At 44.9% G+C, this 27,723-nt stretch overlaps 1 protein-coding gene across 9 annotated transcripts in view; it reads left to right on the top strand.

Moving 5' to 3' along the window:
- Positions 1-10,699: 10,699 nt before the first annotated feature.
- The window catches only part of SEMA4D (semaphorin 4D), a 147,114-nt gene continuing 130,090 nt past the window's right edge, over positions 10,700-27,723 (top strand). For 2 of the 9 annotated variants that reach the window (XM_035099543.3, XM_035099536.3), the window contains exon 1: positions 10,700-11,220. The gene's annotated coding sequence lies outside the window, so the exon portion shown is untranslated. Of the gene's footprint in view, positions 11,221-11,251; positions 11,408-11,894; positions 11,915-22,777; positions 22,908-27,723 lie in introns of those variants that run through there. The other 7 variants (XM_035099537.3, XM_035099538.3, XM_035099540.3 and 4 more) reach the window with 7 other exon arrangements.

Raw genomic sequence — 27,723 nt, 5'->3', positions numbered from 1 at the left:
ATGCCACCTGCTGGCAACTCCCAAGCCTACCCTGAGCCATTGGGGGAAGGGGTGAAAAGGGGTGAAGCTGCGTCGCCTTGCCGGTGGCCTTTTCCCCTTCCCCCTTCGTTTTGACAGCTCGGGGGAGGCTTGGGAGTCGCAGGCGGGCGGTGCGCCATTGCCCCCCACTCCTGGGCTGCTTCCGAGGGGGGAGCCTCCCCTGAGCTGCCAAAAGGAAGAGGGAAGGCTGCTGACAAAGCAGCACTTTTCCCTCCCCCCCCCCCTGCCCAAGAAGCAGCCCGCCATGGGCGGCTCGCCCCCGCCCCCATTGCCCTGCCCCCATGTGCACAGCATGTGCGCTGCTCCAGGTGCCGGGGCAGCTAGCTCCGCCTCTGCCCATTCACATGATATAGCAAGAGCTACCTTGCTCCAGGTGTGCTTCAAGGATAAAGTGACTGTGGCTCCATTCTGTCAATTGAGAGTTTATATTTTGTACTCGCTGCTCATGTGAATGAGCCACTAACTAGAGGAGGAAACTGAAGTGCCTCCAGACTGACAGCATTTTGCAAGAGGGATTTGAGCGCGTAACTGAAATTTAGGTTTGTGCAATTAATTATGCCCTCTGCTAAAAGTGGCAACGTTGCTTCTTCATTCATTTAGGAAACTGAGCGAATGTGTCACTTATGGCCTCATTTACCAGCATGGTATTTGTCAAGGAATTACAAATTTGAAATTATACGCTTGTCAGGAACTTATATGCTAAGCTTTTTTTTTTTCCTGTTCATGCAAAGTACCTGGTTCTTTCACATCATCATCCTGCTGTCCATCCAACTATTATCCTATTGATCTACTGTATATGCTTTTTATATTCTTTGTCAGCAATGCCATAACACATTTAGGGGCACCTCCCCCCTGTTTTTGCAAGGGTATTTGGCAACATGCCATTGATGCAATAATAGTTTTGGATTTATATTGGAGTGTCCACAGATTATCTGTTGTTTTGTGGTGAGGTTGCGATGCCACCACATTTTTGCCATCTGGAGGGGCACCCCTGAAATCTAACGCAACCAAAAGGAGAACAAAAAAAAACCCCACCGCAACATTTGCAGCAGAAAATGTCACAGGATTTCAGAAGGAAGCTACAAGAAATGAACTGAAAGGAAATGAAGCAATATGTCCACCCCAAAACATGTGCAGGCACAAACAGTATTGAAAGTGGGAAGGTGCATAACTGTCCCCATACCATCTGAGCACAAGTAAGAGAGCCAGTGTGGTGTAGTGGTTCGGGTGTCAGAATAGAACCTGGGAGACCAGAGTTCAAATCCCCGCTTGGCCGTGAAGTTCACTGGGCCAGTCACTGCCTCTTAGCCTAACCTACCTCACAGGTTCCTTTGGGGATTAAAGGAGCAAGGGAAGAATCATGTACACCACGGGTGTCAAACACAAGGCCCGGGGGCCAAATCCGGCCCGCCAGACCTCGTCATGTGGCCCGCCGAGCGCCCCAGCCAGCGGGACCCAGCAGCGGGACCTTGCTGCTGAAGTGCTGCGCCGACAAAGCGCCGACAAACAGCTGGGGCCTGGGGATGTTAGAAAGGCGCTGCGTGGAGCGCCCCGAGCCACTGCAGGAGAAGGAGGAGGCAGCTTGCCGGGTCAGGGCCCAGCAGCGCCGCACGGAGAGTGCCGAGCCTCTGGGACGCAGCAGTGCTCTGTAGCACTTTGAACCGTCCTCCTCCTGCCACAGCTCGGCGCCTGGAAACGGCTGCTGCTGCTGAAGCACAGACAAAGCACCCAGCAGCGCCGCGTGGAGCTGCATGTAGAAGGACCCCAGCATCTCCAGGTACCAGTAGCTCTGCAAAGCTCCTGCATGAAACCCTAGCGAGCCTCCACCACCCAGTGCAGTTACCAAAAATCATTTTTCAATAAATTGTACAATAATTGTACATTTGAATATCTACTTGCCATTATTCTGACTATGTTTCTGCTTTCAGAGCTAGTTATTACTGACATTATTACAAAAAAACCCAGTAATAATTGAATGCAGTGACAATAATTTATGATAATAAAGAGTGGACACATAGTCCTACAGATACAACCGGCCCTTTGAGGGTGACCAAACTGCTGATGCGGCCCCCGATGAATTTGAGTTTGACACACCTGATGTACACCACCTTGAACTCCTTGAAGCCAAAGGTACTATACGAATGCAAGAAATAAACAGAATAAATGCACAGTGTAATATAAAGGACATCTCGTGGGGACCTGCATTGCTCTTCCCTTTTGCAAATACCTCTACTTACGAATTTAATGCGTTCCAAACGCACATTCGTAAGTCGAAAAAAATTGTAAGTCGAATCCCATAGGAATGCATTGGGAGAAAAAAATCGTAAGTCGAAGCAACCCTATCTAAAAATTCGTAAGTAGAAAAAATCCTATCTAAACCGCATCCAAGATGGCGGACGGAGCTCCGTTCGTAAGTAGAAACATTCATAAGTAGAGTTATTCATAAGTAGAGGTACCACTGTACAGTCATACCTCGGAAGTCAAATGCCTTGTGAGACAAACGTTTTGGCTCCCAAACACGGAAGTGATTGTTCCAGTTTGCGAATGTTCTTTGGAACCCGAACATCCGTCGCTGCTCCCATGGCTTCTGACTGGCTGCAGGACTTCCGGAACGGATTCTGTTCGACTTCTGAGGTACGACCGTAAACAGTATATGCAGTCCCTCTTGCAAAAAGCTTTCTACCCTCAGTGCTGACTAAAGTTAACTTACGTGTGCTGCTCTGTTTAATTTTTTTAATCCGTAGCTCTTACTGTGTGAGAGTGAAATGATTTTTGTGTACGAATAGGAACAGTATTTACATGTCACTTGAATTCGATTTTCTGTTCTTAATTTATTTTCCTTCTGATGTTGTAGAAACACATTTTTTAATTAAAAAATATATATGGGGGGGGTCATGCCTTGGGGCATAGGACTCCTCTGAACGCAACATCAGATTAGCAGATATGTTCAAACTGAACCAGAGTTGAATATTTGTTTGAGGTACTTATTCATGTCTACTTAAAAGGGTGTGCTTGGCTTATAATGGTGTTTAATTACGTCTTGTATGTTTTGGACTCAAAACCACTCTGCAACAGCTCCTACTATAACCTAAATTAACCAACCTAACTTCAAGGCCATGCGTCTGGATGACTCTGCAAAAAAGAAGCAGAGTCTTCAGCCTGACTGGTCTGCTCTAGACTCTAGCCATGATTAATCTTCCCACAAGTTTTGTGGTTTGCAAATAAACATCTGGTAGTCAGTTCCACGTCACACATTATGAGCGATCTTGTCACTACTCACAGGACAGAGGCTGGCTGAGTCACAGAGCAGAAGGGCCGGAGAGACATGTTTGGATTTAATGTGCAAGGTTGCAGCTCTCACAGTTTTCTTTTAAGGTGCACCTCCCGACTGTACGGACAGACAAACAAGATTCAGGATTGGTTAGGCTGTGCCAGCGGAGACCCTTGCAGGGAAGCGCTTGCAGCAACACAGCCGCGGGGCACACATCAACAGACACCATTTGCAGATGTTGCAACAGCCGAGCACAGGCCATCAGTTACATCTGCTAAAATGTGGGCTGGAAAAGATAGAGGCTGCCACAAAAATGTAGCTGGTTTTCTACCTTCAGCTTGGCAGGCAGGTCACATGCTGTCCAGGCCTGTTGTGCATCCGCCTCTCATGCCCAATCATTAGGCATTTGCAGGCTTTGCAATTAGCCAGGCGCCAGGCGCATTTTGCACCTCGCTTTCGACCGCTTGCAACCCAAGTGGAGGTCTTTAAGCAGAGGCTTGACAGGCATATGTCAAGAATGCTTTGGTGGTGTTTCCTGCTTGGCAGGGGGTTGGACTGGATGGCCCTTGTGGTCTCTTCCAACTCTATGATGCTATGATTCTATGAAGTGAAGATGCCTAGGCAACCAGAATGGCTCCACCATCTGGAGGTGTATGCCTGAGGATCCTTGAATGTTGGACTCTTTTCACACACTAACACCCCATTCTGTAGAAGTCTATCTTTGTGTTCTATCAGAACTAGCCAGATGTTTAACAGAGAATCAATCACAGTCAGTCTATCATTCGACAAACAAGACTTTAGAGCCATCTTGCCCCCAAACGGCAACTAGACATTCTGTTTCAGTGACTGTAACCTTGGTTTAAGTAGGGTTGCCATATTTCAACAATCAAAATCCAGACACAAATGTTGTTGAGTGGATGTAACTGGGCATTGCAAGTGTTTTAAATGGCTGCTGTTTGGTTGATTGCAATACTCTTTGAGAGGCAGTCTTGCCTGAAAAGCAGTACAGAAGTCTTTTTAATGAATGAATGTGCACATAAAATAATACATCTTAGTGGTTCTTAGTAAGAAATATAAGTGGTGAATAGTTATATAGCCTATTGCCTTCCTTCCCCCCTAATTTAACATATTGCTTCCAAAATAATGTTGTGTAAGGCTGCAATTCTAACCCCACTTACCTGCGAGTAAGCTCTACTGAATTCCATAGGACTTACTTACTAATAGACATGGTTAGGCTGGTGCTGCAAATAAACTTTTTACGAGAGTGACAGGATAGGTGTTATCATTTGGGGTATTTGTTTTCTACTTGAAGCAGTGTTTGAAACGCCCATTGTTCTAGGCGCATTTTGCAACAGGGAATTTCATTAGTGTGAGCAGTTTCTGAGCTCTGGGTGAAGTACTGCGACTAAGATTTCAGACTAAAACTGCACATTGGAAGGGAAGGACCTTTTCCTGCCTCCCCACTTCCAGCCACTCTCTGAAGACTGGAGAAGAGACCCTCTGAAGAATATTAGGGGGGTGAGCAGGGGACAGACTAGACTATGTGAAAAATGAACATAATATTTTAGCTGCAGTTCATTCATTTTTAGCTTTGTATTCTTGTTACAAGAAAGCACACCAAGACTGCCCGTTGTTGCACCCCATAACCTGGGTTTAAGGTGCCATTTAGCTGCTAACTTTCATATCTCTGTTTCTAATGCTGACTTGAAGTAAATTTCTGGCATTCAGGGGGCAAGAGGCCAACCGGGCAAAAGACATTTATTATTGCCTCCTGGTTTGTGATCCACTTTTAAAATTCAGCTGCTTTCAATTACAGTCATACCTGTTGAATCCTGACAAGACAGAAGTACTGTTTTTGGGGGACAGGGGGCGGGCGGGTGTGGGGGACTCCCTGGTCTGTTTTTGGGGGACAGGGGGCGGGCGGGTGTGGGGGACTCCCTTGTCCTGAATGGGGTCACTGTGCCCCTGAAGGACCAGGTGCGCAGCCTGGGAGTCATTTTGGACTCACAGCTGTCCATGGAGGCACAGGTTAATTCTGTGTCCAGGGCGGCTGTCTATCAGCTCCATCTGGTACGCAGGCCGAGACCCTACCTGCCCACAGTCTCACCAGAGTGGTGCATGCTCTAGTTATCTCCCGCTTGGACTACTGCAATGCACTCTACCTTAGAAGCTACCTTTGAAGGTGACCCGGAAACTGCAATTAATCCAGAATGAGACAGCTAGACTGGTGACTGGGAGTGGCCGCCGAGACCACATAACACCGGTCCTAAGAGACCTACATTGGCTCCCAGTACGTTTCCGCGCACAATTCAAAGTGTTGGTGCTGACCTTTAAAGCCCTAAACGGCCTCGGTCCTATATACCCAAAGGAGCGCCTCCACCCCCATCGTTTAGCCCGGACACTGAGATCCAGCGCCGAGGTTCCCTCACTGCGAGAAGCAAAGCTACAGGGAACCAGGCAGAGGGCCTTTTCGGTAGTGGCGCCCGCCCTGTGGAATGCCCTCCCATCGGAGGTCAAAGGAGATAAAAAACTACCTGACATTTAGAAAACACCTAAAGGCAGCCCTGTTTAGGGAAGTTTTTAATCTGTGATATTTAAATGTATTTTGGTATTTGCTGGAAGCCGCCCAGAGTGGTGGGGGAAACCCAGCCAGATGGGCGGGGTATAAATAAATAAATAAATAAATAAATAAATAAATAAATAAATAATACCTCGGTCTAAATACGCTTCAGTTTGAGTACTTTCAGTTTAAGTACTCTGCGGACCGGTCTGGAATGGATTAATCCACTTTCCATTACTTTCAATGGGAAAGTTCACTTCAGGTTAAGTATGCTTCAGGTTAAGTACAGACTTCCGGAACCAATTGTGTACTAAAACCGAGGTACCACTGTACTATAATGCTTTTTAATCAAAAATGCAAATGCCCACTGTTTTTCAATCACGCCAACTTCAAGCTTTACAGCCAAACTAGGCATCACTGATGCTAGTATTTTCTCATATTGTCGAGGAGGGAAAAAACAGTAGACACATATATAAGCAGTTAAATAATCTATATTGCAAACCAAGTAGCCATTGCGGCCCTGCAAAATGAGCATGATGGTGATCGATAGCTCATCAGCAGATCAGCAAAAGCATCTTTGGTCATAAATGTAGCATCTCACGCTGCTGTTTCCCACCCACGCATTGTCTGCCCGTCTGAAGGATGTAATTCAGGTTCTGTGAATAGGGCTTCCATTACAAAATGACACAGAATGTAGTTGGTTTGCTCTGGCGTATCTGCAGTCTGGGGAAGGAAGAGGTGATAAACTTGTTTCCCCGTTTTTTCAGATGGACAAATTTACATGGATCCATGCTGTGAAATTACAGTGATTGTTTTTCTCTCTTATAATTTCTGCGCTGAAAACTCACAGGCCACTTATTTACAAGATTCTGCACTAGTGGCCCAATAGCTTAGACTTAGAGAACAAGACAAAATGCCATCGATGGCATACAAAAATAAGAATGCCATTAACAGCAAACCCCCACCCCCCACAAAAGATGAGCTTTATTTATGATAGCAGTCATTAGCATCGCGCAGTGATTCCTGAAGATACTACCAACCCCTGTTCTTCTTTATACTAATAAATGCTCAGCTATCCTGAGCTGACATAGTCATATAATCATTCATTGACTAATAAACACAATTAGCAGCAGCTGCATATAAGAGAGGCAGGCTGTATCATCGTTTAACTGTTTCCTTTCTGAAAGCTGGAAGAGAGTTAGGTTTCAAACCGATGTATTCCTTTATTGTGCATGAGGGACCGAGGGGAAAGTGCATGAGCAGAAAGCAAGGCGGTGTGGTACAGTGGTTAGGATCGGCTGGGGAGTCGGGTCAAATTCCCACTCAGTCACAAAGCTCACCTTTCCTCTGTCATTTCTTTCCAGCTTAATACACCGCACAGGGGGGTTATGAAGATAAAAGGAAGGGACAAAGGTACCCAACTGAGCTCCTTGGAAGGTAAATAATAATTTATTTACTTTATTTCATAAAATGTATACACTGCTTGATTATAAAAAGCAACAACCTCAAAGTGGTTTTTAGGTAAAATTCTAAGAAATTGCTTGAGAGCGGGCAAAACTACAGTGTCCAGATTTTTCTGTCTTCTGGTTTCCAATACAGTACTGTAATAGGAAACCACATAATGCCAAGGGCAGAAACCAGTGGTATTTCAAATAGTTTCGCCCATTTCATGAGCTTTCCACACTAAAAGGTATTATTTGAATATAAGGGGATAAAGTTGCTGAACACGTTGGAACTGACCCACCAAAATTAATGGATAAACCATTATTTGACAAAAAAAATGAACGTATTGCCTAGAATGTTATTTTTGTTTCAAACAATTCCGGTGATTGGCAAGGCAGATTGTTTCAATGTATGGCAAAAAGATATTTCTAAATATATTTGGCAAGGGAAAAAACTGAGAATAAAATATAAAATATTGATAGAGGCAAAAGAGAGAGAAGGTTTCTCCCTGCCGGATATGAGATTATACTATGAAGCATCTTGTCTTTGTTGGTTGAAGGAATGGATGACATTGGAGAATTCACATATTCTAGACTTAGAAGGTCATGATAAAATTTTTGGTTGGCACATTTATCTATGGTATGAAAAGGTGGAAGTACATAAAGGATTTACAAATCATATAATTAGGAAAAAATTATATAGAATATGGGATAAATACCGGTACAAAAATCTGTTAGAGGTAAAAACACCACTTTGGCTCTCACCGTTGGAAGCTACAGTGGTAAAGAAAAAAATATGATAGAAGGGTGGACATCTTATAGAAATTTAAGTAAAACAAGAGGGAGGACAGTATAAATTAAAAGAAATTAAGGAATTATCAGGAAAATTAACATGGATACAATATCATCATTTGAATGAAGTCTTTAAGAAAAATAGGATATGAGGGTTTGGGGAACAAATAGCACAACTAGAGAGAGACCTGTTGGAATGTATTGTAGAAGTGTTGTCTAAAATGTATAAGATATTACTGGAATGGGAGACAAAGGATGAGCAAGTAAAATCCTCAATGATACATTGGACAATAGATATTGGTCATAATATAGATATGGAAGCATGGGAATGATTGTGGAATATGGATATAAAATTTACAGCATGTTACGGTCTAAGAGAAAATGATATAAAAATGATATATTGATAGTACCTAACACAAAGTAAGTTAGCAAAAATGTATCAATCCAAATCAAATAAGTGTTGGAAATGCAAAGAGAAAAGGTTCTTTTTATCATATGTGGTGGTCTTGTACTAAGGTTAAAGCTTAATGGGAAATGATATATAATGAATTGAAAAGCAATGGGTAAACCAATATTATACAAAACCACCACCACCCATATCTGCAGTCAAATCCTAGAACAACCAATGGGGGTGATGATACATATTTAAATTAGTTTTTCTTCATGCCTCCATGATTGTTCCTTTCATCACTATCAGCTCTCCTGCGCTTTGTTTCCTTCAGTTTATACGAGAAGTTAGACAAAAAGAGCAAAAATTTTATGAGACCCTTTAATGTGGGGCAAATAATTTGCATGGCTATTTTGCTTCTGAAGCACGAAAAGGACGCACATTAAAATGTAGACTGTTGCTCAATATAACAACAAAAAAGCAGGATACTCACACCTTCCCCTTACGAAAAACAAGCCATCATCAAATTGATGAACTGTTTATGGAAAACCACAGTATTTTAGTGATATCGTGAGCAGGATTCAAGATATGAGAGGCAGAAAAAAAGATAAGACGGGGTTTAGCAACAAGTATAAATCAGCAACTAAGGATAAGAATAAAAACATCAGGGTGGGAGGGTGATGGGAAGTCAAAAAGAAAAAATATATAAGTGAATGATATGTTGCTGCGGCTCACAATTGGAGGTCCAGGGGGTCTGTGACACCCTTCACATAACAAAACCTACCATAGAGGTATCATAAATTTCAAAAGTAGGGGGTCCATGGCTTGGCTTTTGAAAAACAGGGGGTCTGCAGTCCTTAGCTAACTGGGAACCACAGGTACCGGTATATTGTACATGAAGTAAACTGGTTAAAAACCTTTGAAAATCCAATAGAAAAAAATAGAAAAAAGAAAAGAAAGCCATCTCGGAGCTCTGTGGTATCCATTTACACCAGTGGTTCCCAACCTTTTTTTTGGCCATGCCCCACCTAAAAGGTAAAGGTAAAGGGGCCCCTGACCATCAGGTCCAGTCGTGTCCGACTCTGGGGTTGCGGCGCTCATCTCGCTCTATAGGCCAAGGGAGCCAGCGTTTGTCCGCAGACAGCTTCCTAAGCATCTCTAAAATCCTGATGCCCGCTCAGGTCCTAAGCTACTGAAGGTACAGTGGTACCTCGACATCCGAATGCCTCGACTTCCGAAGGTTTCGACTTACAAAGTCGGCAAACCCAGGAGTATTTTCGCCACGTGCGCATTCTGCGCCTGCGCAGAAGCGGCACATGCGGTCTGCGCATGCACAAAATTGCGCTTCGCGCATGTGCAAAATGGACACTTCGACATCCGAAGGTTTCGACTTATGAAGAGCGCCGCGGGACGGATCACCTTCGTAAGTTAAGATACCACTGTAATGGGGCCCTTTATATACCCAGCTCTCCTTTTCAACAACAAATTGTCGCTGTTTTTTGTTGTTGTTGAATATATGCTATATGTTAATTTATGGACCTAATAGGTATCTAAAGCCATTTGCACATAACAAAATATGTATTTATCAAAATAATTGTTGAACTGAAATACAATTAAGAAGTATATTAATAGTGAAATAATTATTAAGCTCTAACTTAAAATGATTTTTATTCATAACAAAATAATGCAAACACATTGGCATTTGGCAATAACAAGTTCCTTTAGAAACACAAATTACAAAGACTCATAGTCTCTAGAAACTTGCTATAACATGAAATAATAATAGGAAACCAGTGATATATTAGGGAGCAGGCTAGCAGGCGGGGCCCTTTACTTACATCATAGGAGCCTACACAACACAAAACGCTGTTGCTGTATGTAGGTTTTGTTTTATTTGGAAATGTACATCCAGCTTTTTCCCTTTAATTTTTTGGGGGGCCCCCAAGAGAGTGGGGCCCTAAACTATAGCTTGTTTAGTTTATACGTAAATCCGGCCCTGGGCCCTGTGACATATTTTTCTTATTATTCAAAATTATTCCTATTCACGTGGAAGAAGCCTAAAAGGCCATTCACTGTTAAGTAACTCATTCTCGAATTGCCCCCTCTTAAAAATCCAATTGCCCAGCAGGTTGATGCAACCTGTTCCCAGAAAGCCCAGTACCACGTGGACAGAAAATGTGCATATCGGTGTGTGTCCCAATCTCGGCTGGAGGGCTACGTGTGTTTGTGTGTCTCGGACGTCCAGGTTTGCCTCTCGCTTCCGAGAGGAGGGCGCAAGTGGAGAGGTTGGGGAAGGCGCACGTGGAGAGACGTTGGGGAAAGCGAAGCGCCTCCCTGCCGTGATCAGCAGAGCAACAAAACGCAGGCAGCGCCGCCGTGCGCTTTCCCTTTCTTCCTTTCCCCGACAAGCTCCAAGCTTTTGAATCTCCCCGCCCCTCGACGCCGGCCGGGGCACCCCCCAGCCCCTTCCCCTGGCTGGCTGGCTGCAGGGCAGGAGCGCGCCTCGCCGCTGCGCTGCTGCTCCTTCTCCTCCCTCCGCCGCCATACTGCGGGGCAACCCAAACTTGTTACACACTGGCACCAACTCCTCCTCCTTTGCTGGCCGCCCCCGTTGCCATTCCCATCAGTTGCTGCTGCTGAGCGCGCAGCGAAGGGCCCGCGAACCTGTTCCTGGGGATCAACGCAACAAAATAACAGAGAGGATAAAGAAGTTGGAGAGCAACAGCAGGTAAAGGGCGCTTGCTTTTTTTTTGCATGCTGCAGCGGATCGCGGGAGGCGGGGAGGGAGGAGGAGGAGAAGAAGGGGAAGGAGAAGGCGGCGTGCGGGAGGAGCAGCCTCCGTCTTCTGCAAACCCCTTCGGAGCCGCTGGAGGATCTCGGGCTCGGAGGAAGAAGCGCTTCTTCTCCCTTTGCAGGTTTGCAAAGACGGGGCTTCGCTGGAGAGAGGAGGCGGTTGTTTTGCCGGGGGAGAGGGCGGCGCTGGAATGCGATTTGCGGGGCTTTGCTGGTGGGAGCGCAAGGGCGAGCTATGGACGCCGGTGGTTGCTGGAGGAAAGGCACTCTCTCCTCTCTGTTTGTCTGTCCATGCGTGTGTTTGGGGATAGGGCGAGCGGCGAGCCCATCACCATCGTAATCGCTGCAGTCATAATTCTTCCGATCGGGAGGCGGGGTGGTGGTGGTGGAAAGGACCGGGGCTGCCCCAAACCCTGCGCGGGAGGACTTGGCGGGGGTTGCGCGGCGTCTCGATCGACGCCGCTTGCTGCTCCGGTGGGCGCGCAGGGAGTGGTGGTCGCCTTGCCATCGCGGGCTGGGGGTGGGATACGGGGAAAACTGGCGTGGCGACGGCTGCCCATCTCCAGACCCCCCTCCCATATGCTACGTGCTAAAAAAAAAAAGACCCCAAACCGTTTCGCCATCCAAAGGTAATTTGGGTTGCTCGCTTTGGACGTTTTGCATTTCAGCGTTCTTTCGCTGCATCGCTTCCACCCAGCGGCTCCCCGCTTGGGCGCTTTGCAGCCGGAGTGCATGCATGCTTGCATCCTCTGCAACCGGTGTCTAACATGTTCACCTGCCTGCGCAGACGCTCCGGTGAATCCGCCTCGTCTCCCCGACGCCCTTTTATTTATTTTTATCCATGGGGGCAACGCAGCCTCTCTTTGTGTGCAGGCTTCAAGGGAAGAGGTGGGCTTCCACTATTGCCCTGTCATGATTTAGGGGGCTGTGTCTGTGTTTCTTCCGCCTGGCGGTGGTGGTTGGTGAGGACGTTTGAAAGGTCTTTTTTTTCTGCCTCCCCGGTGAGATTTTACATAAGGCTGAAGGGAAGGGGCCTTTTGCAATAATGGAGTTGCTGTGGAAAGAAATGAAGGAAGGCGGGCGCGGGGGAGAGAAGAATTAATCTGCTAAACTTTTCCCTGGAAACGGATGCAATATCATTAGCTTTCCATTTTAATCCGGGTTGAGTGGCTGCTGTCTTGCCCCTATCATTAATGTTAATGTTTGTATTTATGGGGAAGTATATTGCCACTAGCTAAGGGAATTAAAAATAGCAGGTACTTATGGGCCCGAACTGACCCAGTGGAAAATAACCGGTGATGCTCTGGATAGTATTAAAAAACAAAACAAGAACCCGGTGTGGTTTGACAGGTTGATAAATTTCCTCTCCTAAATCTGTTGGCAAGTCCTCAGAATGCTCCTTCCCTGCGGCAATATAGAGTGCTGTACATCTTGTCCAATGGAATAGGGGCAGTAGTAATACCCTCCGGAAACTGGGGTGGGTTAGGGCAAGGAATCTGAGTCTGTGTGTCTTCAGGTCATGGACAGAGAGTTTTGGAGAAGGAGATGTTGAGGAGATGTTGAGTGGGACCGCAGTGCACCTGTTTTCTCCATGCGCCTGTTCTCCGTTGGGCTCTCTGATGATTGCCAGTGTAAACATGGAAAAGATACAGGAGTTGGTTTCCCCCCCCCCTGCTTTTTGATAAATCTAACACTGCAAAGAGCTCCTTGGGGGCTATTTCTGAGCTTAAACTGTGCACGTGTGTTTTCTTAGCATTAAGTCATTCAAAACTTAATTCTGTGTATACATACGTTTTTTTCAAAACATTATCTTTTGACCTTAATGGGTTTTAAGACAACCCCTTTTCGGTGACGCTGTGTTGTTGTTTTTAAGGCGTGAGCTGAGATGACACCAGGTGGCCTGTGGCAGTCCCTCCTTCCCTCCAAACTGGTTAGATGTGGGGCGCTTCTCTCCTGCCTTCATGTTATTTGGGACTGTGGTCTGAAGACACCGTGCAGCTTTCATGTTGGGGTTTTGTGCTTCACGAACGGGTGTGCCCACAGCAGAGTAATATTACACAATTTTATTTTATTTTTTTAAAAAAACCACAACAAAAGGGATGCATGATAAAAGGGTTTTAACATGTGGTTGGCACTATTATATGCTGTTGTGCCATGGGATGGGCTGAAGATGAGAGAGCCTTCTTGACAGCAGCTTTAGAGGACACTCAAAATTCACTGACTCCGCAATGATACTACTGAGTGACAAGAATAACATTGGGCGGAGAGTTCCGCCTTGGAGCCCTTTTGCCCATGAACATGAGTTTTTGGGATAGTACATCTTCCATCTTAGCCAGGTTGAGGGATAGGAGACCTGAGCTAGAGGGCTTTAGTGATAGGAGACCTGAGTTAGAGGGCTTTGTGGAGAGATGCATTATTATTATTATTATTATTTTTATTATTTATTTATACCCTGCCCATCTGGCTGGGTTTCCCCAGCCACTCTGGGCGGCTTCCAACAAAAGATTAAAATACAATAGTCTGTTAAATATTAAAAGCTTCCCTAAACAGGGCTGCCTTCAGATGTCTTCTAAAAGTCTGGTAGTTGTTTTTCTCTTTGACATCTGGTGGGAGGGCGTTCCACAGGGCGGGTGCCACTACCGAGAAGGCCCTCTGCCTGGTTTCCTGTAACTTGGCTTCTCACAGTGAGGGAACCGCCAGAAGGCCCTCGGCACTGGACCTCAGTGTCCGGGCAGAGCGATGGAGGTGGAGACGCTCCTTCAGGTATACTGGGGGCTGTGTTCTCGCCATTTTTCTCAACAGCTGAGACCCATACTGTGCAAACCGTTCACTCGCAGACCTGGCGACACGGACCTGACTAGCGTGGCTTTTATGCATGCAAATTTTACAAGGTCACTGTGCATTCACATGATGTGCATATCAGGTTCATGCAAAATTATTATGTTAATGGGGATAAATCGCCCAGGAAAACTCTGCACCAGAACTGTGAAATGGGGTGTAAATACAACAAAGATGGTATTTAAAGGTTGAGTAGTTAGAGGAGGCACCAAAGACTCTCCTTGCCTGGGCTATATGTAGCCTCCACCTTTTTCAGTAAAAATCTAAAGGCTTTTCTGTCTCCTACACTTCTAGAGATGTATGTACACATTATTTCCCCCAAGGATTAGACCAGTCCACCCAGCCCTTCAAATCCCTGCAGTCTTATCACCCGATGGTCTGTTCAGGTGGGCCTGATAGTGGACCAGTAAATATCTCTCTTGTCTATGTAATCCAATTGCAAACTACTTAAGAAATTGTAGATTACCCCATGCAATTATCCATTGCTGCTTTTCTTTCCATTATCTTTTCCCTGTTCACATTTTCCTCTGATTTCTATTTGGACTCATTTTGCATTTATCCTGGGTATATAAAGTTCTTCTTTGCAGTGAAGGAACAAGTCAAAACAGCACTTCTTCTGAATTTTAATGGGGTGTATTTTTTTAATTAAGAAGTCACATAGCCTTATCAATACTAAGCTTCCTGCTTTATCTGAAAGGCAGTGATTTTTCTTAATAGAAGGCTTTGATTCTAAGGGCAATAGTGCCCTTATGAATGAAGAACGTTTTCCAATGGATTGAAACTGTAATTTTTGCAGTCTCTGTCAGTTTGGAGCTTGGTCATGTGAGAAGAGCTGATTTCCTGACTGATTTGATAGGAAGGATAGTTTTCCACTATAAGGGGGAATCCAGAAAGGCACATGTTGTGCTGCGTTCCAAAAATGTAAGACAGTGAAACATTTTTTAATTGAGAAACAAAGCTTGCCCTGGACATTGAAAGAAAGATGCTATTCTTCTGCTATTTAGTCGCAGACCATGCCTTATTCCCTGATAATATTCTCTGGAACGCAAAATGTATTGCAATATTGAAGCTTCTTTAACTTGCTGTCCTAGTTTCTCTGTGGTGTTTCTAGCAATGTATGTTTGACAGTAGCACTGAATAGAAAAATTGCCCGCCCCCATCATGTTTCAAATAGCACCAGGCCCATAGGTAACGAAGAGAGGGTTAAAGTGAGCTGTGCGATTTTTCTGAACAGGAGATTAAATAAATCTCCTATTACAAATGCTCATCGATGAAGAACAAAATACCCTTCCTTTGTTTGCAGATCTATTTTCAAGATGCAATATCTAATTCTCTCTCTGTCCTCCCTTCCCCTGGTGTATGTATGGTAGCAAACTTAATTGCTATTCAGTAGGCATCCAACAGAGTGGACGTCTTAAATCATTAGCATGAGTTTCATCAGAGCCAAATCCGGGGACTTCTGAAAGTTGGGCAAGAAATCACCCACCTGTTGATTTACCTGTTGACTAAATCTGCAGCTGTGCAACACAGCGAAGATGCAGTTGATGAAAGTTTCATGTTTTTATTACCGGTAATAGGCACGTACATGGATTGTGAGCTAGAGACTTGATTGCATGGTTTGGCAACAGGATATGCTGCTCGTGCACAGCAGTTAAAAAATACCGGTGGCTTCGCATCAAGCTCTGGTTCCCATAGGGTGGTTGTACAGAGGCTGCTTATTTTGCAATCTTCCCAATGTTGGTGCAGAAAGGTTCTGCATCAGTTGTTATTTTTCAGAGCCCATGCTGTGTTTCTAGTTGTTTAACGCAGTATGGTGCGTCCTGTGAGCCTCAGGCCTTAGGCAAGCAGGAGAGGGAAAAGTACATGTCACAATTTGAATTGCACCGCCCTTGTGAGAAAGAAAAGCGGTTGTGATCGAGATATGGGGGCAGATTTGGAAGGTAGCATTCTGGGGACGGTACCTATTTACAGTGGTACCTTGGTTCTCAAACTTAATCTGTTCCGGAAATCCGTTCCAAAACCAAAGCGTTCCAAAACCAAGGCACGCTTTCCCATCGGAAGTAATGCAAAATGGATTAATCTGTTCCAGACTTTTGAAAACAACCCCTAAAACAGCAATTTAACATGGATTTTTCTATCGTAACGAGATCATAAAATGAAAGCAATAAACAATGTACTGCAGTCACACCATCAATCAGTAGCTGAACAGGGATCCACATAGTCACAAAAACAAACAAAAAAGAGCCGCAAAATAAATAGCAGAAACAGACAGACCTCAGCATAACACTCAAAACGGAAGCGTAACACTCAAGACGGAGTATGTTTGGCTTCCAAAAATGTTCACAAACCAGAACACTTACTTACAGGTTTGCAGTGTTTGGGTTCCAAGTTGTTTGTGTACCAAGGCGTTTAAGAACCAAGGTACCACCCTATATGACTTCAAGAAGATTTAATAGATGTTCCAGCCAACTGCTTTTCTATAGATACCCAAAGCAGCTACTTATGACGATGGCTACGGTTGCAGTCCTAATGTGCACTTAGGTGGGAGTCAGACTACAGTAGTTAGAATCAGAAGGCCTTTATTTTGAGTCACATGTTTCAGATTGTACTGCCTAGCCGAAATCTTAAGTATGCTTATTAGGAGCCTCGGACCTCAGTGGAATTTACCTCCAAGTAAATTCCAGGCTGATTTACGGTTTGGACCAGGGGTCCCCAAACTAAGGCCCGGGGGCCGGCTACGGCCTAATCACCTTCTAAATCCGGCCCGCGAACAGTCCGGGAATGAGCATGTTTTTATATGAGTAGAATGTGTCCTTTTATTTAAAATGCATCTCTTGGTTATTTTTGGGACCTGCCTGGTGTTTTTACATGAGTAGAATGTGTCCTTTAATTAAAATGCATCTCTGGGTTATTTGTGGGGCATAGGAATTCGTTCATATGTTTTTCCAAAATATAGTCTGGGGGGGGGGACCAGTCCACTGTCCCTCTGACCTTGTGGGGGGCCAGACTATGCACAAATTCCTATGCCCCACAAATAACCCAGAGATGCAATTTAAATAAATGGACACATTCTACTTATGTAAAAACACCAGGCAGCCCCCATAAATAACCCAGAGATGCATTTTAAATAAAAGGACACATTCTACTAATGTAAAAACATGGGCCGGATTTAGAAGGCGATCGGGCCACATCCGGCCCCTGGGCCTTAGTTTGAGGACCCCTGGTCTAGTCCTTTCCCTGCCCAGCCCCCCTAATATTCTTCAGAGGTTCTCTTCTCCAGTCTTCAGAGAGTAGCTGGAAGTGGGGAAGCAGAAAAAGGTCCTTTCCTTCCAATGTGCAGTTTTAATCTGAAATCTTAGGCGCAGAACTGCACCCAGGGCTCAGAAACTGCTCTCGCTAATGAAATTCCCTGTCGCAAAATGTGCCTAGAACAGGGGTCGGCAACCTAAGGCCCATAGGCCACAAGCGGCCCATGGGGGTTGTTTAACTGTCCCATGGACCCCTGCTGCCCGCTCGGGAACTCCCACCGCCCGCTCGGTTGGCTCCCGTGCGCTGTGCTAAACCAGCAGGGAGCAGAGTGGGGACCGCCTTCTGCGATGCTGGCTGGCTTCCCATTCCTGCAGCCAATGGGAAGCTGTGCACGCCTCCTCCGCGCCAGGAGGAGCGCTGCAAATAGCGTTTGCGCATGCATGTGTGTGCACACACACACTCCGGCCCACCGTGGCGTCTGTGGGACCGTGAGCCGGCCCAAGCCACAAAAACTTTGCCGACCCCTGGCCTAGAACAATGGGAGTTTCGAACACTGCTCCAGATGGTGGAGATGTTAGTCAAAAGCCAGGTGCAAAATGCGCCAGGCACCGGGCTAATTTCGAACACTGCCACAACTCCATGGTGAGGTGTTTGGGGGGCTGCCCTCCTTAATTCAGGGGGGGGGAATGCTCTTTTTAGTCATACAGTTCTTAAGATCAGTTCTCCTATTGGAATGTCTGGGAGAGCAGAAAAACTATGAATATAGGTGATCGTTGTCAAAGTGGCTAAATTCATAACGCCTCGTGTTTAGCCCAGAACCTATTTATCCTGCTTTGCATGGGGAAAGAGTCGAGAGGGCGAGAAAAGAACATTTCATAACAGAAAATAACCAATTGTGGTGATGTAAAGGGAATTGAGTGTTGGAACTCAATAGTATCCCACATGTTTACAAAGCTGAATTATTTAAGCATTTGCAGCCTGATCTACAGTTATGTGAAGTTTGATACACTTTGTCTGCTTTGCTCTTATAGATCAAGCACAGGCGTCCCAAGCTTTCTTGTGCTGGACCCAGCGTTCAAAACTCCCATTGTTCCAGACGCCTTTTGCGACAGGGAATTTTATTAGCGCCACCAGTTTCTGAGCTCTGGGCGCAGTACGGCGCCTAAGATTTCAGATTATTGGGGGTGTTTGGGCGGATGGTGCGGGTGGCCGTTCTTTCACGTGGTGATAATGGTGCACTCAGATTTGATACCGCCCACACCGGCCATATGGAAGTTCTTTCCATGTGGAAAAGTCCCTAATGTTTGCATTGGCTAAAGTGCCCAATCAACTATGTAAAAGGCTTCCTCAAGTGTTCCTGCGGTACATGGAAGTGAGTCCAAAATTCTGTGCCTGCTGACCTTCAAGCCATTGGCAGTACCCTTGCAAACAGATATCTAACTACAGAATTGCATTTAAATAAAAATAAAAATGGAAAGAGATAGTTGTTAGCATAGAGGCTAGCATATTTAATTTTTAAGAACGTCAGTTAAGTATTTTAAAGTAGCTTTAAGCGTATGCATACCATGAATTGTGCATGTATGTTGATCTAGTTTCTCCTAGGGTTGGCAACATAGCTATTTTATACATACCGCATCCTGCCGGGGCTACAAATGCCAGTGGATGTTATGGTTTCTTCTATGTACATTCTTGGAAAGATGGAGTCTATTATTATTAGAGACTACTGGTTGCTGTTAATCCTTAAGTAGACATATACTTTTAGAAGTGTGTTAGAATAAGTTTCCTGAACTCAGAGGCATTTGATTTCTGCTTACGGTAGGCAGCCTGCGTTTTGAACCCCTTTCAACAAACTTCAGAACGTCTGCCTGCCTTCGCCCTTAGGTGCCTAAATATTGTTCTGCTACCTGGACTAACGGAGCCATAGAAATTCCTCTCATGTTTGTTTATTTGTTCCTGTATTGGTTAGAAATGCATAATTACGACAGCTGTTCCTAGATTTTCAGGTTTTTCCGTAACTAACTTCTTGTCTAAGTAAAACTGATTTATGACCTTAGGAATCACATACGAAAATCTCACACTACTCCTGTTCAAAGCATTTTGCAAACACACTTTGGGTTAGGGCAGAGCTTTCCAAATTGTGTGTCGCGACATGTTTGTGTATCAGCTGCAGTGTGTGGGTGTGTCGCACAAATGCTCCCCATGCTGGGGCTGGAAAGGCTTTAGTTTGCTAGTAAAACTGAATTGCCGTGTCGCGAAATGACGCATGTCTAAAAAGTGTGTCACCAACATGAAAAGTTTGGAAAGCTCTGGGTTAGGGAAATACTGACCATTTAATGTTAGTAGCCTTTAGTGTTGTAATGTCTTGTCGCAATTTGTTTTTTCTTCGTCTCTTTTTGCATGAAAAATCGCCCATGCATTATCACTTATTAAAGCTTGCAGATGACATGCTGGCGGTTCTAATAAATGTGTGGCCCAAGAATGCCTTTTCTGGCTGCCATCTATACCAGGTATAGATGCATCTATATCAGGGGTCAGCAAACTTTTTCAGCAGGGGGCTGGTCCACTGTCCTTCAGACCTTGTGGCGGGCTGGACTATTTTTGGGGGGGTGGGGGAAATGAATGAATTCCTATGCCCCACAAATAACCCAGAGATGCATTTTAAATAAAAGGACACATTCTACTCATGTAAAAACACACTGATTCCCGGACTGTCCGCAGGCCGGATTTAGAAGGCGATTGGGCCGGATCCAGCCCCAGGGACCCATGATCTATACCAATGCATAGAAGACATCTCCATACTGTGACATTCTGTGCCGCAAAATAGGCAGCATATTAAAATGACGCACGCTGTTGGAAAAACCGAACATTTTATGTAGTTCCAATTTTTGCTGCTGCTGTGGCCATATTGTGTTGAGCACTGTGGGTAGCAATCAGTATCGAAAAAATTTCAGAATTGAATTCATTCCCACTCCTGCCCTCCTTCTTTTAAAACACACACAAAGAGAAGCTGATGTCAGGAATATCGCACCCCGCTAGGATTTTCTACCCATACTTGTTGCTCTGTTTTGCTGTATTGAAAAATTGGCCTTTGCCTACAGCTAACATACTCCTAATCCAACCGTTGACAAATATCAAACTTGCGCCAACTATAGATCAGCATATGTAAGATGCTTGACTGCAGCGTTCAAAACTTGGGTGGATTTTGCACCCAGCTATTGCCCACTTGCAACCAGGTTAAGATGCCCAGGCGCCATAACATCACCACCATCTAGAGGTGCATTTCTGGGGATCCTTGCATCTTGCCTGTTTTCACACACTAACAACACACCCAGTAGAATTCTACCCGCATTATTTCACCTGCACAATCAGAACGAGTTTCAGGAAGCCAAAAGTTGCATTGAAAAAATACGACTTTCAAGCCGTCTGGCCTCAAAATGGCAACTAGACATTCCATTTTGCTGCCTGCAACCCTAGTTTAAGGATACATTTGTCCCCTAGCTTATATATCCGTGTTTCTAACACTGCTTGGCTGTAGGTAGCATAAACTACAGACGTATAGTATGCTACTTACAGCTCCTAGATTTCCCACAGGGCAGGGATGGGGAACCTGCAGCTGTGATGTTGTTAGACTACAACTGCCATCAGCTCAGTTGGCATGGTCAGTAGTTGGGGATGATGAGAGTTGCAGTCTAGCAGCCTCAGGAGCAAGCAGGAACAGGTTCCCCATCCTCATGCAGAGACACTGTAAAGGGTATCTTAGTCTTTAAATGCTCCTGCACTCCTTCTCAGTAGTATTCCCTGTTTGTCCTTTCAGTAGTAAACCTGAAGGAGCGTCTCCACCCCCATCGTTCAGCCCAGACACTGAGGTCCAGCTCCAAGGGCCTTCTGGCGGTTCCCTCACTGCGAGAAGTGAAGTTACAGGGAAGCAGGCAGAGAGGGCCTTCTTGGTAGTGGCACTCGCCCTGTGGAACTCCCTCCCACCAGATGTCAAGGAAATAAATACTGTAACTATCTGACGTTTAGAAGAAATCTGAAGGCAGCCCTGTTTAGAGAAGTTTTTTTTATGTTTGATGTTTTAATGTATTTTTAATCTTTTGTTGGAAGCCGCCCAGAGTGGCTGGGGAAACCCAGCGAGATGGGCAGGGCACAAATAAATAAATAAATAATAATAATTATTATTAGATAAAATCTTATCAGTGCCTCAAATAGGCCAAAGTAAATAGACAGTTGTTGTAGCCTGCCTTGCAGTGTGTGTTAAGGCTGAAAGGCAGGTTGTAATTTTAAATTTATAACTACAGAAACACACACACACACACACACACACACACACCTCTTATAGCTGCAAGCACCCTGATGACCTGGATCTGATAGATTTGCACATAATGAATCATACAGATTAGAATCATGCAAATCAAGCTATAGTTTAGATAACCTATTAAAGACAAAAGAGCAGAGCTGTATTGTCTGGGGTTTTTTTTAACGTGGCATCTCTAAACTCTACCTTACTTTTTCCCCTGTGTGTGGTTTATCAAAGAAAAGATTGGTTTGCCTCACACTTTCCCTCGCTTTAAAAAAAAACAACAAAAAAAACCAAGCTTCTTTCTTAACACTTCAGTAAATAGGCCTTGTAAGCGCTCCTCTGAGACTTATTTCTAACACTTCCTCCGCTATCAAACTTTCTACAGGAAGTGGGTGTGGGGTGGGAGCAACCTTCAAAAAAGCAGTGAGTTCTGCCTTCTGTCGTTTAATTGCTCTCTTTATGAGCTTCGCATCCCTCTGTCAAAGTGGCTCTGTCCACTTCCTTCGCTGGCTCATGTGCAATAGAACGCCAGCTATTTTAATTGTTTTATTTATTTATTTTTTTAAAAAAGCTTTTCAGAAAACTATGAAACAAGTTATTGCAAAGTTATGAGCACGTTGGTTTGCACAAAGCAATTTGGTTTTTATTTATTTATTATTATTTTTTTAAAAAACATAAGCTCAAGGCAGCCCCGAGCAATCCACAAAGAAATGCGAAGTATTTTGTTTGGGGACTTTGGAGCCGGTTCGCAGGTGTGTACGGTATATAACCACCACTGTATGAAAACAAACATGGGGTCAAAGTGGGGATGCTCAGCCCTTCAGGGCTACTTTTTGCCTCTTCCGTTGTATTTTTGCACAGAGATTTCAGTACCGTTTGCTCTCTGCTCCACCATGTAGCCTGCTTTAAGTCAAGCTCATTGCAAAAGCCCAGCTTGGTGGTGAATGAGAAGATCCTGGGTAAAGAGCAGCTCTTAATGATCTCTCAAGGAGCCTTGCTATCCAGACTCAGAATGTGACCCCACCCTTGTACGATGGGGAGCTGTCCTGTCCCCCCCCCCAGGGTTGCTTCTTTAAAAACTCAGAAAAGCTCCCTTTTGTTACAGGTTTGTGCAGATTCAGCGGAGGCCCTTCCCTGGCTTTAAAAACCCACTCTCCACAGTCCACAGACAAACCTTGGTTCCCGAACGGCTTAGCTGTCAAACAAATCGGCTCCCGAACGCTGCAAACCCGGAAGTAAGTGTTCCGCTTGGCGAACCTTTTTCAGAAGCCGAACGTCCGGCGCGGCTTCTGCTTGAGTGCAGGAAGCTCCTGCAGCCAATCGGAAGCCGCGCCTTGGTTTTCGAACGGCTTTGGGAGTCGAACGGGCTCCCGGAACAGATTAAGTTCGAGAACCAAGGGACCACTCTACCTGAGACATCTTGTGCTGGCACTAGGTGTCTTTAAGTGCTTGATCCTGTACCGTGTTTCCCCTTTTTTAAGACGTAGTCAGAAAGTAAGCCATGGCAGCATTTTTAGCATTAGTGAAATCTAAGACACCCCCCGAAAATAAGACATACCTCCATGCGAGACCGCCGAGCGCCCCAGCCAGCCAGAGGGGCCTGGAACTGGCTGTTGCTGCAGAGAACGCATGGAGCGCCCTGCAGCGCCTGGCCTCTTCTTTTGGGGGGAGAGCTGCCCGAGGCCTGCCCCCCGCCGCCGGAACCAGCGGTCTGCAGCGCCGAGCACCCGGAGCGCCCAGCAGTGCTGGGCGGAGCGCCGAGCCAGCAGCCTGCCGCCTCGGTGCCGCGCAGAGCACCCAGCAGCACCCCCGAACCAGTGGCCTGGCCCCTCCGTGGAGGCCTTAAGGTACAAGACATCCCCTGAAAATAAGACACCGTGTGTTTTTTTGAGTAAAAAAAGTTATAAGACGGTGTCTTAAAAAAGGGGAAACACGGTACTCTACAAGCCTTGTTCCAATCATGGAGCATGCTGTGAAAATGTAACAGGGATTTCAGTGCATATATTACGATTATAGGATGGGGAGTGGAAGGAAGGGGTACATTTATTTCCTTTCCTTAATGAAACTAACAGCAGTCCTCCTTGAAATTAAATTACTCATTTTCCAGGAGCGAACCCACGGTATGTACATATCAAATGTCATTAATTCTACTTAAATCTTCGTTATAGATCCGCTGGACTTTGACCTTAATGCTCTGCTTAGCTCCCTGGCAGGCAGACAGAACAACAAAACTAAAAGCCTGAAATGTGAGCGTCCAAAATCCTATTTCGGTGATAGCTGTAGTAGCGCCAGAGAACTAGAGGAGAGGAGTTTAAACAGGAGAGGAGAATCTAACGACAGGCACGCCTTGTTTTATTGCGCTTTACTTTAATGCGCTCCACAGATATGGCTGCTTAGGACGGCGTGGGTTCAGCTGGCTTTTTCACCTCCTGCTCCTGCAGCTTAATAGAGGTTTTCAACCTTTTTGAGTCCTGGGCTCTCTTGACCAATTCCACTCTTTCTGCAGCACCCCTGTGGGTGCCCAGTTACGTCTGCAGAACCAGCATCCCCTCACCCCTTTTCGGACACCCTCCTTTGTGCACTGTTCCCTCAACCCCCCACTCCTCTCCCCTCTCCTTGGGAGTCCTCTGGGGCAGACGCCGCCACCGCCTCTGGTTCTCTGAGCTGCCTCCTGCCCCCCAAAAGAGGTCTTGCCTGGCCAGCCCCAGAGGCAGCATTTGCCTGGGGAGCTTGTAGCCAGGGCTGCTGCAAGCCTTTGGGAGGCAGAGACATGAGAGGGCATCAGAGGAGGTGGAGAAGGTAATAATAATAATAATAATTTTTATTTATACCCCGCCCTTCCCAGTCAAGACCGGGCTCAGGGCGGCTAACAACAAATAATATCAACACAAATATAAAAGAAACAATTCAGTTAAAACACAGATTAATACAATGTTAAAATTCAAATAAAAAATAAAAAATCTACGAATAAGATAAAACCATTATAAAATAAAACCTTAGGGGAGGGTAACCGTGGGGTCAGACTGCGTCAGTCCGAAGGCCAAACGGAACAGCTCTGTCTTGCAGGCCCTACGAAAAGATGACAAATCCCGCAGGGCCCTAGTCTCCTGGGACAGGGCGTTCCACCAGGTCGGGGCCAGTACTGAGAAGGCCCTGGTCCTGGTCGAGGCCAGCCTAGCCACCTTGTGACTCGGGATCTCCAATATGTTATGATTTGTGGACCGTAATGTCCTCTGTGGGTCATACCGGGAGAGGCGGTCCCGTAAGAGGGACAGAGGCCAGTGTTGCCCGCGGCACCCCTGGCCATCATTCAAGGCATCTCAGGGTACCACGGCCCACCGGTTGCAAACCACTGGACTACAGCATAGTGAAAACATAACTTTCATATGCGCTGGGAAACCCACAAACTTGTGCGACTCGCTTTATTGTGATATTAGCTTTATTGCGGTGGTCTGGAACCAAACCCACAGCACCTCTGAGGTATCTCTGTGTTTATGGTCTAAATGCTCCGCGCAGCATTTGACCAGCCTAAAAAGATTGGGTCCGTTGCCGAGAGAAATATTCTCAAAGCATGAACATCATGGGAAGAGCAAAGGAAATAATCGCGGACAGGTTTGGTACATCAGCTAATTACTTAAAAACAGATTAGAAAGGTATTACAGTGGTACCTCGACTTAGGAACGACTCGACAACCGAATTTTTCGACTTACGAATGGGGCTAATGGCCATGAGCTTATGAATGTCTCCACATCCCAAGCAAACCATGGCGGTTTTAGATAGGGATTTTTCAACTTACGAATTTTTAGATGGGGTTGCTTCAACTTACGAATTTTTCCGTTTCCAATGCATTCCTATGGGAAATTGTGTTTCCAATGGCGTTTTTCGACTTACGAATTTTTCGATCTACGAAGGTGCCTTCGGAACGGATTAAATTTGTAAGTCGAGGCACCACTGTATTAGAATAAGACTGTGTCACTAACTAATAACAATGATAATAATGATGATAAGCAGCAACAGCAATAATGAATTGTTTGTATTCATTTTTATTATCCCCAAGAAACTCTGGGTACCATATTTAACTCATTCCCCTGTTATCCTCCCAACAGCTCTGAGATCAATTAGGCAGAGAGAATGATTGTCCCTGATCAGCTTTGTGGTTGAATGACACCTTGAACCTTTTGTCTTGGTGCTAGTCTTACATTCTAGGCCAGGCATCCCCAACCTGTGGCCCTCTAGATGTTTTGGCCTACTGTTTGATTGATTGTGTGACTGCGGAAATGGATAAAAGCCCCCCCCCCCCCCCATCCAAACAATGACTATCATCTGTGCAAATAAGATTTTTTAAAAAAAATCTCTTATATATTTTATAGTACAGTGCATTGATTATTGCTTTCATTTTATGGATCAATGGTCTCGATAGTAAAATTCATGTTAAATTGCTGTTTTAGGGGTTATTTTCAAAAGTCTGGTACAGATTAATCCATTTTGCATTACTTTCCATGGGAAAGTGTGCCTTGGTTTTGGAACACTTTGGTTTTGGAATGGACTTCTGGAACGGATTAAGTTTGAGAACCAAGGTACCACCATACAATGACAGCCCTTTCTAGTCTGTTGTCAAATTTAGGAGAAATTGTTTCTAGTTGCTTGCACAGATTTGACCCAGTCATATGTCTTGTCACAAGCCCAGCCATGCCATAGTGGAAGTATATTTTCTCACATTAGTTTGTGTCTTCCAGTTCTCATTTGTGGTCATTGATTGTTTTTTATGAGGCGTTTCCTTGTTCTGCACATTTTACTATTAATGGATGTTTGCCAGTTAAACAAGTGTCCGTATCATCCAGATTTTGCCTTTATTTTTCCTACTTTAACAGGATAATAGGAGGAAATGTTTAGATATGGTTTCTCATGGGACAGTTTAAGAGCAGTGCTGTTGTGTGGAGGAGCAAAGCATCTTTTTCTACTCAATCCCTGTTTTTTTTCTGATTATGGCGGTTCTTTGCAATTCATATACCTGGAATTACTAAGTAAAATCGGGTTGCTTTTCAATTTCCTCATCATTTAGTTATGGAAAAAATAATTTGCATGTATTTTCATAAGCAATTCAAAACTCATGGGTGCTCTAAAGTATTTCCAAGAATTAAGCAAATTATTTTCAGCACGTCAGATCAGCTTCACAAGTAATTGAACAGATATATCAGAAATCAAAATCAGCAGAGGAAGATTTTGGGAGAAATTAGACTCATTGTAGCCAGAACAATGATGCTGTTACGTAACACTGATACTGATGTTATAAGTTCCTGTTGGAGTTCCCACATCATTTCTCTTCTCCTTAAAGTGCATTGTTTGCAGTATGCAGCAATTTGCCCTAACTGGACATCAGTTCACAAATACTGTATTAATTGAAGGGTGTTTGCTGTTTAGAATCTAACTTGCCAGGTGCTCTAATTAACTAATTGTCCAGAAATCCAACTCTGCTCCTTCTCATCTGAAATATTCAGTTCTGCATACTGTATAGGTCACATCTAAAAATTGGTACTGGGCCTTAACAATTTGAAATGCATTTTCTGTGCTGCTTTACAAGTACTTGCAAACTATTTTTTGTTCTGTATATTTATTAAATTCTGTGTGCGTGTGCATTAAACTTTTTCCTGTATTTTAATATTGTTTGCATGTCCTCCATGGTGCAGACTCTTGCACAAATCCTGAATACATGGCAATATATTCACCAGGTGGGGAACAGAGCCGCAGTTTTGTTGCATCACATTTCTTTCTCCCTCTGTAATCGAGTATGAACTTTCATATATTAGCATGGATTTCTGGCAATCCTTGATAACTAGCTTAAAATGGTGAGCAGTCTTGCGAATGCCCAGTGGGTTTCTCTCTCTTTGCTTGTTGCAGTGTTGATTTCCCTTCCTGGAGGTGAATACAATGTTAAGGATTCATTTGAATTCTAGACACGTAGTTCCATGTCATGGAGCCAGGATCCTTCCCCAAGGGAAAAGGTGAAAGTACTTCCCATCACTCACCTCCCCTGCCAATGATTAGCAACTG

This window comes from Zootoca vivipara, chromosome 10 (assembly GCF_965207765.1).
Source record: "Zootoca vivipara chromosome 10, rZooViv2.hap1.1, whole genome shotgun sequence".
Classification (NCBI taxonomy): domain Eukaryota; kingdom Metazoa; phylum Chordata; class Lepidosauria; order Squamata; family Lacertidae; genus Zootoca; species Zootoca vivipara.
The sequence above is the reverse complement of the archived record's forward strand: the minus strand, read 5'-3'. Positions and strand labels throughout refer to the sequence as shown.